This window comes from Amborella trichopoda, chromosome 9 (assembly GCF_054954075.1).
Source record: "Amborella trichopoda isolate Santa Cruz 75 chromosome 9, AtrichopodaSantaCruz75HAP2 v2.0, whole genome shotgun sequence".
Taxonomy (NCBI): domain Eukaryota; kingdom Viridiplantae; phylum Streptophyta; class Magnoliopsida; order Amborellales; family Amborellaceae; genus Amborella; species Amborella trichopoda.
In genome coordinates this window covers 868,374-885,070 of record NC_142344.1, presented here as the reverse complement: position 1 = coordinate 885,070, position 16,697 = coordinate 868,374, and the positions used below count along the sequence as shown (strand labels likewise).

Genomic DNA, 16,697 nt, shown 5'->3' with positions numbered 1-16,697 from the left:
TTAATGTGTCAACCTTATATATACTTTTTTTGTATACTTTTAAAGATTCTAAAGATGTAGGGTACTATTTAAATTAAGGGATGGTACTATGATATTATTTCTCTTTGTTATTAGGCGGTCACAATTCCTCCTGCCCATTAGATGTCAATTTGGACGGCTTTAGGCATGTAATACAGTTTGAGAATTGTTCTTTTGAATTTTGAGTGTAGTTAATAACATATCTACAACCATCCGATTTTAAATATGACGAATAAGAGTGCTTGCGAGCTCCTTGTCTTAAAAGTATATTGTCTCTTTGTATACCATTCCTTGCATTAATGTATTCAAAATTCGAGAAATTTATCAAAATACACACAATAGATGAATTATTCCAACTCATGCGCATGTATTCCTTCACAAGCATTATGAAAATAAATAAAAAATTATGGTTAAAATGTTAAATTGCTCATAACTTATGAGTAATTTCATGAAGGAAATAGTTTATGCAATTGCAACTTTATACTGTAGAGATAAGGTGCACTTTATAATCGAGTAGAAAGGAGTTTTCAAAGTTGGAAAACCTTCTGATTGAACATCTCAATATCAATATATATATATATATATAAAGAAAAAAATATTTTCAAATCCTAAAAATAGTACATAGAACAACTGCTTACAAATCTACTTGTTCTTCACTATATTTAGAATCTTAAAGTTCATAATAAAAGTTGAACTTGGATTTTCAAGGCATTGTAAACTTATAGGGCCGAAACTACATCTTACAACAAAATTTAAAGATGTACCTCATTTATATATGGTATAAGGTAGCACCTTATATTATACAGCTAAGGCGCACCTCTAAATTTGTTTTGAATATGCAATTCCGATGTTGAAAATTTTATGATGACTTGAAAGTCCATATTCAACCCTAATTGTGAAGTTTAAGATTTACAAAATGATGCAAATCGAATAGAACAAGAACTTGAAAATCTTGAAATGAAACATTCTTATAATTATTTTTTTCCTCTGCATATGTCTAGAGATAGAGATGAATAATTAGAACGTTTTTCAACTTCGAAACGCTCATTTAGTGAAGCTTCTACTTTACACGGTTGTAACCTTGATAAATTTCCCTTAGGAAAGTTTTACGAAAAAAGATGTATTTCTAGTAATTTTATATCTTTGCACCGCGCTCATTCGTTTTATTACCTATTTCGCGCGCGCGCACATGAACCCTCGCGCTCCGTCAAATGGACTTATGGACCCACGTTACTCTCTCTCTCTCTCTCTCTCTCTCTCTCTGCGTCACTCTCTTTTATTTGATGGAATAATCGGGCCCTCTCTCTCTCTTAATTCGATGGAATGTCCTGGTTTCTATCTTTCTACAACTTTTTTTTTAACAGAATAACCAGTATTCTGTCTCCTCCTGTCTCTCTTTTTCAATCTCCCCCTCTCTCTTGCTAGTTAGCTCCCGATGGGTCAATTTTAAATTTTAGTTCAGAGACAAAGGTTTGCTTGAACAAATGAGAGAAATGAAGGTAATAATTCGTCAATTTATATTTACAAATTCCGATAGCCTTTCTGATTCAGTTTGTGCGATAGGTTTCCCAATCAAAAATAATTATCAAACGGCCTCCATGCTCAAAAATTCTGCATCAAAAGCTGATTCGAAGTTTTAGATTGGGGCTTTGGTTCAATTTGATGCATTTTACTTGTAATTTTGATGAATTCGATATTCTGTTTTTTTTTTTTTTTTCCTGGATTTCTTGGCCATGATTTATGCATCTGCAAATTTCTGAAAAAATTGGGTTAGCCGATCTTCAATTCATGCCTTGCATTATGCTTCCATCAATTTTCTGAGTATTATTTATTTTACGCATTCAGTTTCTCTTGTTCAATCAATGTCTTTTTCTTTCTCATGTGGATATTATTTGCTGACTTTTTTTCACAACTGTAAGATCCTTGTAAATATACACTGCTTGCATTTATCAACCCATTTCTTGCTATCTCTGCGATGGAAATAGCAGGAACCGGATGCAACTGCCTTGTAGGTCCTGATTTATATATTCTGTATTTGATGTTCATCAAAACTGTATCTGATAATGCTCATCATTGCCTGAGAAACCAGCCTGGTTCACATTCAATGTTCCGAATTCATGATTATCCCTGACTAGCGCGCACGATATGTATTCCTCGATGCACCTCACTCAGTTGCCTTTTTTTTAACTGGTGAGTGATGCCTTGAATTTTGAAATGGATATATTGGAGTCACCTGGGGCACGAAGCGCAAGGAGTCCCTTAGCTTTGGCTTAGTGGTAGACCTATTGGTTCGTCGAAGGAAGTCAAGGGTTCATACATTTGAAGTTTGTCACAAAAAGCTCAAACAAGCTAACCTAGTTTCTTTCTTTCCTTTTCTTGATGTATGAATGAGTGATGCGACTATTTTGTACGGAAGTACTATTGACTTTAGATTTTCCAAGGAAATGAATGTGGGTGACCCTATGGAAGCTCGGAACTGACCTATCATTCTCCTTGTCTTTTAAAGAAATAGCTTAAAAAATCTGTACGAGTTATGTCTGTGATGGAGAAGGAAGGAAAGAGTCATATTTATGCATTCTTATAAAGTTGGGATGTTAAAAAACGCAAACTAGGAATTGATTTGCTTAGTTTGTCGGTAAGGTGGAGGAGTCAAGGACACCATGGTTGAAATCTAGATGTGGTTGTACTTTTATACTCATGATGTTCAGGCTGAGATTCAGTTAAAGTGGCCAGGCTATGAGTTTATTCATGGGTTAATATGCAAGTCATGTGTGGGTTGTTTGTTGGCTCTACAACTATTGGAATGACATGTTGTGTTGTCTATTCTAGCTTTTGATTTGTCAAAGGGGACATATATCTTGAAGGGGAGTTGGTTAGTCTAAATTTTATGTACTTTTTATTTTTTATTTGGAAGGGGGGGGAGGGGGGGTTGTGGGTTTGGTGCTTGCTAGGTCTTACTATAGAAAGCTTTAGGCTATGAATGATGGGTGGTCGTAACTAACTAGATGTCGAAATTAATGGGTTTCTTATTGATCATGGGTATGATGAATATCAACTTTATGATGCATGAGGAGTTCAATTTTAATAATCTCAGTTTCTACTCTAGAGAAGGTTGCGTATTATGAGGTAGAGGAAGAGTCTCTTAAATATCTTACCTGTCCTTTCCCATTGGATTTTTAATATGGTATTTGCAACATGTCCGATCTTTGCTCTGGCTTCTTATAAAGAACCAGGCATGTTAGGTCTTAACCAATGAACAATGAGATTTCAGTATATCAGTCTTCCATCGGTTTATGTGGAGCATCCCAAATGACTGCATCACCAACACCTGATGCACTATGAAATTTACAATTTGCTAAGTCACTAATAGCAATATCTATGGAGGATGTAACGGCCTTTTTCTCATTATTGTTGTTCTTCCTCTTGATGTTCTTATTCTTGTGGGTAGTGTTAGTGGTAACGATAGCAGCAGTAGTGAGCAGTGATTGTAGTAGTATGTGATGGAAGTGGTATAAAGGGCTTACCAGAATTTCATGGGTTGTAAGGGATACTTGCTTTCCTCTAATGGTCGTGATAACATTTGCTTGCAATTCCCATCTCATCATATCACATAGAAGATCTCCTTTATCAAATGTTATGAACATTAATTAGTGAAGATTAATTGGTTATGTATATTCAATATTTCATTTTTCCTTTAGGCCCCAGCATGCTAGGGACTATGATATAGAAGTTTTGGAGGAAAGAAGATGACCTTTTGGGAAGAGAAAACTCATGAAATATGATCATAATGAATGTAGAGCAATGTGGATAGGAAACCGTTTGAAGTATACTTTTTGTTTTAGGAAACTTGTATGTCACTCTTAAATTATATTGGTTCTATTTGTAACATAGTTACCTTTTGCTCGAGATCATATATATATAGGAAAAGTCTTCCCAACGCCTATAGGTGAAAATGAACAGTAATTTCGCCTACCCTAATCACCGTCCAAAGTTCATCGTACGGTCACGATTGTCTGATAGTGCTTAATTTTTCATTTTTTTTCTACCAATCGGAATAATTTGAAATTTGGAGTGTGTGTACATCTTAGTGAGGCACACCTAATAAAAATATAAAAAAAATAATTCCTGAAAAACATTGACCAAAATGACCTTGAAACTTTTCGGGAGTATTTTAGTCAATTTGTTTCATGTGAAATATTTTTTTGATATTTTAAGTAGATTTGCCTATTTTTGATGAACACACGCTCTAAATTTCAGATTATTTCGATTTGTAGAAAAATATGAAAAATGAAACACTACCAGACAATCGTGACCGTGCGATGAACTTTGGACGGTGATGAGGGTAGACAAAGTCATTGTTCATTTTTGCCTATAGGTGTTTTGTAGTATCTTTCATATATATATATATATATATATAGGAAGATGCTAGGGTGAGCCCACTAGTTCACAAGAAAAAATGAGCCCAACGGCCCAGATTGAATCTGGACTGATCTGATGATCACGGATGTCCGTCAGTGTTTGAATTTTAGTTTTTTTTCTACAAATCCAAATCACTTGAAATTTGGAGCGTGTGTACGTAAAACATAGGTGAATCTTCGAAAAATATCAAAAAAATATTTTACATGAAATAAATTGACCAAAATACCCTCGAAAAGTTTCGGGGGAATTTTGGTAAAAAAATTTCACGAATTATTTTTTTTATATTTTTATTAGGTGCGGCTTGATGAGAAGAACACACACCTAAAATGTCAAGTGATTTGGATTTGTAGAAAAAAAAATTAAAATTCAAACACTACCGAACATCCGTGATCGTCAGATCCGCCGAGATTCAATCTGGGCCGTTGGGCTCATTTTTTCTTGTGAGTTAATGGGTTCACCCAAGTTTTTTACATATATATATATATATATATATATATATATATATATATATATATATATATATATATATATATATATATATATATATGTAGATATGGAAGATACTACATAACGCCTATAGGTGAAGTTCTACAGACTTTACCTACACCTCATCACCAACCAAAGGTCATCACACGGTCACAATTGTCCGGTAGTATTTGAAGTTTTATAATTATTGTACTAATCAGATTTATTTAAAATTTGGGGCGTGTGTATATAGGACCAAGTCGCATCAAAATAAACTATTAAAAAATAATAATCATAAAACAAAATGATAAAATTACCCCTGAAACTTTATAGGTGTATATTGTGTAATTTTTATCATTCAAATTATTTATTTTATATTTTGTTCATGTGCATCTCACTAAGGCACACACACCTATAAAATTTCAGATAATTATGATTTGTAAAAAAACTATTAAAATTCAAACACTATAAGACATCCGTAACTGTGTGATAAACTTTAAACAGTGATAAAGCCGTAGGTAAAGTACTATAGAACTTCACCTATAGGCGTTTTGCAGTGTTTTCCTATATATATATATATATATATATATATATATATATAATAAAAAACCCAAACTGTTTCCCCAAATTGATTACAGCCAACCGAGTCAAATCACACAATTGTATCTATTTTCTGATGTCAGCTGGATTCCAAATTTGAAACCAAGTCACGACACCCAAAAGATATTTTGGTATTAATTCATGCATATCTTTTTGAAAAATTGAAAAGCTCATTCATACTAAATGTTTTCAGAAGAAAACTCGAGGTTTGTAAGTCAAGTTGAACAGAGAGTTGCAAAAACTCAGTTCAAGTTTTTGAGTACTCATTCCATCATTTGCTTTTGGAAATATGAATTTTAATGCAACCTTTGACTATTTGAGAGTATACCTATGACAAGAACCATTAATCTTTGTATCACCATTTTTCTATCTGGGTGAGGGATGTTTCATGATTACAAAAGTAATCTAGGAATGCCTAATTTTCATTACAAATAGAAAAATATGTATTAGATAAAGCTTTAGAAAATCTTAGTATGCTCCAATAAACATATTTATAAGCATCTTAGTTGCTCAAAATGTGTCATTTTGGAAAAGTACACATGTTAACAATCCCGTGGTGTTTAAACAATTGCATCTTTCGAATAAGAGAGAGGAGAACTGCTAATTAGAAGGAAGAAATACAATTTTGGAGAAGAAAATACATCTTGAGTATTTTACGCTTGTACCTTGCTCCTAAAATTTTATTATACTTGCAAGTATTTCTAGAGCTCCTTTGACTTGCCTTCTGTTTGTATATCTTTTTTTCCCAGCTCCTTTTCTTTATTTTCTTTTGCTCTTTATCTCTGTTCTCTTCGTCTCAGTCTGTCTTGCGAAGCTCCTTCCGGTGTTTATAGGCTTTTGCAAATATGTCACGTAGTGGAGATGATTGCTTGAGATGAGACCATTTATCAAAGTAGTGGATTGAAAGTGTGATTACAAAGTCGTATGTGCACATTCAGCGTTATTCAGAACGAGACACACGCCTTTCGATGGAGTGGGTTTTGCGCCTGACTTTTGGGATGATTATAGATGTCCATGAGGAAGTGGGTCTTGTACCTCAATGTTCAGAAAATTGCTGTTACTGAACCATATCTGTGATGGGTATGCAATGCAATTTTTTGCTACCGACCAATATTGTGTCAGTGGTTTGCTGAGCAAATACTGAGTCATTGATCCAATGACAAGTTGGCTAAGTTATTGATCTAATGTCGCATTGAGCAATGCCAGACCCTAGGTCCAATTGGTTTAAAGCACGTGATGAGGACTATCTGAGTGGGGAATAATTACAATGTACCGGTGATTATACACAAACATGAGCCATATTGGGTATACGCCTGTTGGTAGTGTTGCATGGACAACAATATGGATGTCATGTCTAGTACATCTCTTAGATATCTAATACTTTGGCCTAAACCTAGAATAGCCCCTACATGTTTGTCCAACTTTTTATATATAAATTTAGCTTATACGTGAATCATAAAATAAGTAAAAAAATAATAAATAAAATTAAAGTATATAATTTTAAAATAGAATTTTATTTTAAACAATAAAATACATGCAGGTATTCTAAATTTATTTTTAACCAATAGAAATTTATTTTAAACAATAGAGTTTATTTTTATTCTTTTTACCCCCCAAAATGATGCGTTTTTTATACTGATCCTAGAAGGATGCAAGCTCAAATTCTTAAAGGGCAATTTACATTTTAAAAGGTAGAATATTAACATTTTTTGTGTGGGAGTATATTAACATTTTGTGTTGGACCATTTTTTTTTTAATCTAGTCTGTGGGGAAGCATACTAATATGATAATAACATATGAACAAATCAGTGATTGAAAGTTCGGCCAAGTCCTTTCTACTTGGCCGAGTTACTCGGGCTCGAGTTGCCCCGAGCTTGGGTGTCCAACTCAGGGGTATTACAAAAATGTAAAAATATCATAGAAATCCTAAAAAATAAGGAATTTATTTTGGATATATATATATATATATATATATATATGAATAGTGATTTTGCCTACCCTCATCACCCTCCAAATTTCATCGTGCGGTCACGATTGTCTGGTAGTGTTTTATTTTTCATTTTTTTTCTACAAATCGGAATAACCTGAAATTTAGATGGCATATACATCTTACTGAGGCGCTTCTAATAAAAATATAAAAAAAATTATCCGCGAAAAGCAAATTGATCAAAATACCAACGAAATTTTTTGGGGGTATTTTGGTCAATTTTTTTCATGTAAAATATTTTTTTTATATTTTTTGAAGATTCCCCTATATATGCTCCAAATTTCAGGTCATTCCGATTTATAGAAAAATAAATAAAATAAAATACTACTGGACAATAGTGACCGCGAGATAAACTTTGGACGGTGATGGGGGTAGACGAAATCACTGTTCATTTTCGCCTATAGGCATTGCGTAGTGTTTTCCATATATATATATATATATGTATATTATTATTCTTATTTTATTATTTTTATGTTTCTATCATTTTGGCAAAGATTGGAAAGTTTTTGGGTATAAACACATATTTTCCCATCTTTTTCTGATATTTCAAAAATACCCCCAATTACAAGTTGATTTTTTAAAATCTATTTTTTAATTTTTTAACATCATTTTGAATTATTTATCTTAATCTTACTTTAAACATACATTTTCTGTTTTTTTGGATTTTTTTTATATTTTTATATTTTTTATACCTTTTTTTGCTGCTACAGTACTCGGCATTTATCGGGCCGAGCTACTTGGACTCAGCCCGAGTAATTGGCTCGGTCCTGTCTGAATCGCACTTTCTAACATTGGAATAAATGCATGAATGCTTTATAAGGGAGTTTTTTTTTTTTTTCTTTTTTGAGTCTTATATGCAATGTTTCTCCGATACCTTAGTTTTCTTCTTGTGTCGCTTGTTGACACTCAGGCATATGTTGACACGCCTAGACATTGGTTCAGTGCATGTGTCTGAAAATTTCTGGGCCAACATGCTGTCTTAACATGGTTGTAAGACGTTTCTCAATAATAGACATGTAGTATCCTAATTAATTTATATAAACATGTTATTGACATTCATGGGTTTTGAATCCTTGACCTTTTGATGGGACATTGAAAGTAGTAGCCACCTCGTCCTTAATTAAGTATTTTATATTTCACAATTATCATACTAACAGTTAATGTGTATCTCAAGACATAAATGCCCATTCCAACGATGTGTACTGTGGTACAAAAAAATAAAATATAAACTAAGTGATTTACATGGGATTCCCAGAAAAAACAACATTATTGAAAGCATTTGTTGTAGTACAAAACATTAAAGAGTTATCATATGAGACTCCAAAAAAAAAAAATCATATTATTATCATGTTATTATAGTTCGTCACAAGCTTTATAAAAAAAAAAAATGGTCTCAAATGGAATCAAATGTTAATATAGCCCCACATCCACACACTCAAAATACCATTTCTAAAGTTTAAATGTGGTTGATATTAAAATGTAAAATGTAAACTGCCCTTTAAGAGATTTGAGCTTGCATTCTTCTAGGGTGAATATAAATGGTAGGGGTGGCAATTGGGACCTATCGATCCGAGACCCGACGGGTAGACCCGACTTGGATCTAGGTATGGGTCCAAGATTTGGACCTGGCAGGTCGGGTCCGGGTCCAAGAAATCTTGGACCCGACCTGAAATTTATTAACTTACTTCAAATATGTATTATAACATGTAAATAATGCACATATATATATATATATATATATATTTAACATATTTATGAAATATGTGTTATCCCCGCTGTTATTCTTTTATAAGATGAATTATGGGGATTAATCCTCTCATAACTAACTTTAGTTTCTTTTTTGTATCTCCCTCTCCTTCCTCTCTTTGTTTCTGATTTTCCGGTTGGGTTTGGGTACCTTATAAACAATTCGGGTTTGGGTATGGGGACTCCAGACCCAGTCAGGGTCGGGTCCGGTTCAGGGTTCGGTGACTCGGATCCAACCCAACCTGTTGCCACCCCTAATAAATGGTTCTATCAAAACAACTATAAAAATTGTTTGATGTGCAGCAAAATATTATCACTAAGAAGGTTTTAAATAGCAAAATAATATTTTTATGAGAACTTATCAAAATACCCATGAGAGATGCACTATTAGCATTTTACACTTTTGACACTATTCTAACTCATGATAATGAGCTTTTTAGAGGTGTTTTGATAAATTTCCCTATTTTTATTGTATAAAATAAATTTACGTTTTAGAGCTTTTATAGGTGTTTTGATAATTTTCCCTAGTTTATTGCATAAAATAAAATTATGTTATATATATATATATAAATATAATAATCATATATATATATATATGATTATTATATTTATATATATATATATATGATTATTATATTTATATATATATATATGATTATTATATTTATATATATATATATATATGATTATTATATTATTATTTTTTGAAACTCTTTAGAAATATGTTAATTATTATATTTCATTTATTATTTTTTGAAACTCTTTAGAAAAATAACATTTTTATGGAAAATTTATCAGAATACCCATGAGAGATGCACTATTAGCATTTTACACTTTTGACATTATTTCAACTCATGATCGTGAACTTTTTATCGGTGTTTTAATAATTTTTCCTAATTTTATTGTATAAAATAAAATCATATTTTAAATTTATATACAGAAACCTCTGATTATTATGTTTTATTTATTATTTTTTGAAATTATTTTATTATTTATGTATATATTATTTATTATAAAAATTTGTATTAACATGTTAGGGCCGTATTGGGTTTTTAGGTTGACACCCTCAACACCTCAGATATGTACTAGACATGACAACTGGTTGGTGCCCATGCAACACTACGGATATGATAATTTTTTGATGTTTTGTACTACAATAAATGCTTTCAATAAATGCTACTTTTTTGGGAATTCTGGTGAATCACTTAATTTATTGTTTATTTTCTTTACACCAACACATGCGTTGTTGGAGTGGGCATTTATGTCCTAAGATACACTTTAGCTATTAGCTATTAGCTATTATTATAATAATTGTTGAAAAATAAAGTATAAGTGTAGTTGAGGATGTCATGGATTCAAAACCCATGAACGTGAATGGTATGTTATATATATCAAATGTGATATTGTTTCTATTTGAGACATGTTTTATAAGCTGTTGACATGCCTTGTCGGCCTAGAATTTGTCAGACATGTATGGACCAGGTGTCTGCCCCTTATCTGGTTGTGTCGATATGATCAGTGTCGACACATGACGCAAGAAGAAAACTGAAGTGTCGGGGTAACGCTGACTTTAGTACATGACTTATGTATGCTACATGAGTCATATGAGGCACTAACTGTAGAAACGAAAAGCAATCCACGAAAACTAGAAAGAAGAAACAAACACAAAAGAAAGAGACAACCAACCACAACGCAATGATATATGTAGTTAGGCAACGTGCCTACGTCCACGGGAGTTGAGAACTTCTTTACTGGCAATGGAGAATAGGATTACAAAAGCTCTCTTCCTCACGCCTCTCTGATTACAAAGTAATTTGTGTTTTTCCCTTAATCCTTGATGAACCCCCAATCGCACCAATATATATCCAGTCTCAGATAGATGGTACAAATTACCGAAATACCCTTATACGGATATATATTAAATCCCAAATATATCGAATCCCATGTACAAGAGCCTTCGGCCCTCCGGAGTTGTCTTTTTTACTCCACCTTGGCAGATCTATTTCCTCAGAATACAAGACATCAATCCTCAACACTAACCATCTGAGACATGAGAATGGTATCGATCATTTTTGTAACCTAACCTTTTGATTTGGCCTTGTTACTTTAGTTTCACTAGTGATGAGCATTTAGCCTATCTGGTATTGATGACCACACGTTATAGCTTCATCCACAATCTTTAAATTTAAGTCCCCTTAATCAGTCATTCAAGGTGTTGATAGCCATAGAAGATCGACCATTGATGAAAGACTCATGTTTCTTTGTGACATGCAGTCAAGCAATTCGATTGGGATACGTATTGCATCAAACGTCAAATTAGTAACTTAATTATTACTGATGCATCACATCCAATGGATTCATTAGAAAAAGGTTCTCACCGGAGCATTTATGCTATTTTTGTGTAGTGTTCCTATTATAGAAACTTATTATGTATGGTGCATTCTAAACATGTGCTTATGGTATTTTGAGGTGATGCAAAACCCCTGCATGCACCCATAAGTTTTGCATGCTCTTTTTCTCCATTCAAATATGAAACCTTAAAATGCAAAAGATGAAAGCATTTGATATTTTGATCTTATGTACTTGTACAAGTATATGTAAAGCAATTGGTCTGAAGTAGTTGTTTGGTGATGATTTTATTGCACGCCCTGCTTGCAGTATTTGAGGGATCTCAAGCAGGAATTCAATTGTTCTTCTTCTAATTCAGGAAGAGGAGGGAAAGAAACCATTTCAAAGAATCGTAAAGAGAGCATGCTGATACTATGAGATGGGCTGTTTCAAAGAACTATTAATCACAGCATCCTGTGACAATTGGGAATCAGATAAACCCTATTAAACAGTGGATACAATGCATAGAAGGAAGGAATTAAACAAGATGGCTGCCAGAGGATTCCCACAACAAAAGAGCTCTTCGGATCACTATTTAAACTTCTCTGGGGAATTACTTTTACATAAGCCATTCCCAAATGTCCTGCCTGTGCAGTGGTGCCATGTTGTCTCAAAAGAAACGTGTGAACAAGACCCATTTCATTCATTGACAAGTGGTAACACATTTTCCTGTGCTTTTCCTAAACTAGTATTGGTTCCATGATGGCATGATCACATAGAAGCTGTTCTTTTGTCATTCTGTGCCATGTTACTTGGGAGGAGACTCCTTAACCTTATGGAGAAATGCATTACCATGGCACAACTGAAGCAAGCCCGTGCACAGTATTGGCAACACATTTCCCTGTGCTTTTCCTAAACTAGTATTGGTTCCATGATGGCATGATCACATAGCAGCTGTTCTTGTGTCATTCCATGCCATGTTACTTGGGAGGAGACTCCTTAACCTTCTGGAGAAATGCATTACCATGGCACAACTGAAGCAAGCCCATGCACAGTTTATCACAGGAGGGCTTGGAGTCCATGATTATGTACTCAGTAGGCTCGTAGCCTTCTGCTCAAACCCAAATCGAGGGAGCCTCAACTATGCATGCCTTCTCTTTGACCAGATTGAGAACCGACCGATTTGCATCTGGAACACCATGCTTAAAGCCTTACTAAACAATGGAGCACTCCGGGAAACCATGAAAATCTATCATAGAATGCTGCAGGCTAATGTGATACCTGATAATTACACGCTTCCGTATGTGTTGAAGGCATGTGCCCATATGTGTGACCATGAATTTGGAGAAGAGGCCCATGACAATGCTTTGAAACTAGGGTTTGGCTCTGACCCATATGTTGCTAATACTTTGATCCTCATGTACATGGCATGTGGGAGAACTGATTCAGCCATCGAAGTCTTTAATTGTAGCCCAACAAAGACATTAGTTTCTTGGACTGTTATGGTTTCAGGCTATGCAAAGCAAGGGGATGTGGACTCTGCATGGTCTATGTTTGAAGGAGCTCCTGTGAGAGATCTGAAATTATGGGGTGCTATGGTTGCTGGTTATGCACAAAACAATTGTTCCAAGGAGGCCCTGCAACTGTTTCGACTAATGCAGGCAGAGGGCATAAAGCCCGATGAGGCCATCTTGGGGAGTGTTCTCACTGCATGTGCCCAACTTGGTGCTCTAGATTTGGGAAGATGGGTTCATAAATATGCGAATATCCACTGGGGAATGGATCTAAGCATCAAATTAAGCACTGCACTGGTTGATATGTATGCAAAATGTGGGTCTTTAAAGGAGTCAAAACAGCTATTTGATAAGATGTCTCAAAGGGATGTAGTTTCTTGGAATGTGATGATTGGTGGGCTTGCGATGCATGGGGATGGGTATGGAGCATTTGCTCTCTTTACCAAGATGCAACAAATGGGTTTTTCCCCCAACGATCTCACATTCATTGCTCTTTTTACTGCTTGTAGCCATTCAGGCTTAGTAGAAGAAGGGTGCGAGCTCTTTGAGAAAATGAGCATAGTCTATGGTATCAAACCACAGCATGAGCACTATGCATGCGTTGTGGATTTCTTGAGTAGAGCAGGGCGTTTCCAAGAGGCAAAAGAGATGCTAAAAAGAATGCATGGGCCTGAAGAAGCAATTGCATGGAGGGCTATGCTTAGTGCCTCAAGGAATCATAGGGACATTGGATTTTCTGAACTAGCAAGAAATCATCTCTTACAATTGGAGCCTCATAGTGGGGTTTATTCCCTCCTCTCAAACATTTATGCGGCTGCTGGAAAATGGTATCTTTCTGGGAAAACAATGACAATGATGAAGGAAAATGGGGTCTCTAAAACACCCGGCAGTAGCTCTATTGAGGTGAATGGGTTTGTGCATGAGTTTGTTGCAGGAGAGAGAAAACACCCTCTTGCCAAAGAGATACGCAAGATGTGGGAGGAGATAAATCGACAGCTGAGATTGGAGGGATACAAGCCAGACATATCGGGCTCGGCATTTGATGTGGATGAGGAGGAGAAAGAGAGTTTGGTGAGTGAGCATAGTGAGAAGTTGGCCATTGCTTTTGGATTTATGAGCCATGGTCCAAATGTACCTATCAGAGTGATAAAGAACCTAAGGGTCTGTGGAGATTGCCACTCTGTTACAAAGCTCGTAAGTAAGGTTTTTGGGCGTGAAATCATTGTTAGGGATCGGATTCGCTTCCACCATTTTAATGGGGGGTCTTGCTCTTGCATGGATTACTGGTGATCAACAAGTGTTTGCAAGAATAAGAACTGCAGGCTAATCTCTCAGCATGAAGAAGACATCTAGGCACATGCTTAAATTTAGATGTATAAACCTATGCAGGTGTGCAAACCATCTCTCTTTCTCTCTTTCTCTTTCTCTCTCTCTCTCTCTCTCTCTCTCTCTCTCTCTCTATATATATATATATATATATATATATCAACTTTTCAAAAAACAGAAACAAAAAAATGTTGTGCTTTCTTTCCTTTTTTATGTGGAAAATTACAGTACAATGCTGGCACACTTGCATATGATTCAGGCATCGCCGAGAGCCATAATTTTAGGCGGCGCTTCTCCTTCTTTTCTTTTTCCATTTTGCCCTCCCAGCTTGTTCTTGAAATAGATGAATAATTATTTCTATTTAAGAAAAGTCCAGTTCAAATGCAGGAATGGGGAGGGCAGAATGGTAAAATCCAGTGAGATTGATTTTTGCCTCATCTCCCTTCCTGGGCTAGTGTTCAAAGCATCTACCACATCTTCAGTAAAAGAAAAATTTGGTCTGCTATAGAAGTCCCTCACTAGGAAGAGCAGATTGGTCCCAGAAAAAAACTCTTGACATTTTGAGGTGTCTGTTCATTGTTCTGGGTTTCTGGGAGTATTACATATAGGCATTCCAGTCGTTGTAATTTATTTTTTAAAAAGAAATGATCAGCAACTGTTTCAGCCTAAACCATTAGTTCAAGGCTTCAAGCCAGTTTTTTAATATTCAAACTCAGTGATCAACTCTGTCCCTTCCAAAACTGCATTGACTCACCGAGTTAAACGGTGAACTCGGTAAAACTCCCACGAAGTTTATATATTTCTTTCTCGAGTTTAAAAAATATACACAGGCTGGGTTGGATCTCCGGTCTTCACCAAGTTCTAAAGCCCTGCTACCATCTCGGAAATAACATATATATGGCATAACTTAGCAAAATAATACATGCTATAACTGGCATTTCGTTCATGCTAGTCAAGACTGTCTTGAGTTAGAAATGCTTTTAATATTTTCAGGCCTTCATCAACCATAGCCTTCTTAACTATATTTTTTTTGCGGATTTAATATCCTTATAATTGACCAGAGCTTCCATTTGCTCTTCAGGGGATTTCTCAGCTTCTTCTACATATTAACCTTTTGTTTCACGTTTATTCTTTGCAGTGCTCATTATGGAGCTGGTTTATTTCTCCAACGGACAAAACTTTGATTTCTCAACATTCATTGACAAACTCGATTATTGTGCTGTCAGACCACAAATATTAGGTGAGCAATTTAATCCTCTCTCTCTCTCTCTATCTCTCTCTCTCTCTCTCTCTCTCTCTCTACACGCACACACCAAGACACAAGATGGGTATTAGAATCCAATGTCTGCTTGTTTAGTGCACTGTTCTAAAAAGCCAAATACGTTCATATGATTATTATTTTGTAATAAAATAATAGAATCCTAATGTATATAAATGAACAATAAAATGAATAATTCATATTTACTATGCTTAGATGTGGTTGGTGAAGGGGTTGATACATGAATTTGACCCGACATTTTGGGTTCAACTGCCTTCTGCTCTATGCATTTTTTAAAGTTCTGTGACTGGATATGTTGACATTGTGTCTAAATGTTGACACGGGATACTTTCAACAAGAATGAAGCGTTAATGTTATGTAAAAGGCTCCAAAGCAAAGGTTACGCATGCATCATGATCAGATGAAGCTGCAGGTTATTGGTTTGAGTTGATTTGTGCCTTGGAGATTAATGAAGGGCAGGACTGAATATCTAGACTTGTTTATGTTCATAGAGAAACAATAAAAATACCTGACATTAAGAATAATTAACAACTTACAAAAGACAACGGATACAACTCAGTTAATATTGAGACTTGTTATGTTCTTAGAGAAACAATAAAAATACATAATAGTAAGAATAAGATTAACAACTAACAAGATAGCAACTTATAACCTTCTCAAAAAAATAAAAAATAAAAACAACTTTTAAAAGAGAAGATACAACTCAGTTAATAGGACTGAAAAACACATGCACACCCTCACACATGTGCAGAGAGAGAGAGCTGGATTCCACACTCGTACAATAAACATTATCTCCTCCCTCAGAGAGAGAGAGAGAGAGAGCTGGATTCCACACTCTTACAATAAACATTATCTCCCTGAGAGAGAGAGAGCGAGAGAGAGAGAGAGAGAGCTGGATTCCACCCTTTTGTTGAATATTATGTCCCTCTTAGAAAGTCGTTAATGGCAAGTCAATATTTGGATGATCCTGGTTGTGAAGCCCCTTGAATTCATCATGTATCCTTTTTATGGACCA

At 34.9% G+C, this 16,697-nt stretch overlaps 1 pseudogene across 2 annotated transcripts; it reads left to right on the top strand.

Moving 5' to 3' along the window:
- The first annotated feature begins 1,174 nt into the window (after window positions 1–1,174).
- On the top strand, window positions 1,175–16,045 carry LOC105420868 (pentatricopeptide repeat-containing protein At5g06540 pseudogene; annotated as a pseudogene). Of its 2 annotated transcripts, none has more exons than XR_016040901.1 (3): window positions 1,175–1,517; window positions 11,943–14,466; window positions 15,542–16,045. The product of XR_016040901.1 is annotated as a pentatricopeptide repeat-containing protein At5g06540 pseudogene, transcript variant X2 (transcript). The 2 variants fall into 2 exon arrangements; XR_016040900.1 differs by having other exon boundaries at window positions 1,215–1,517; window positions 11,894–14,466.
- Window positions 16,046–16,697: the final 652 nt, after the last annotated feature.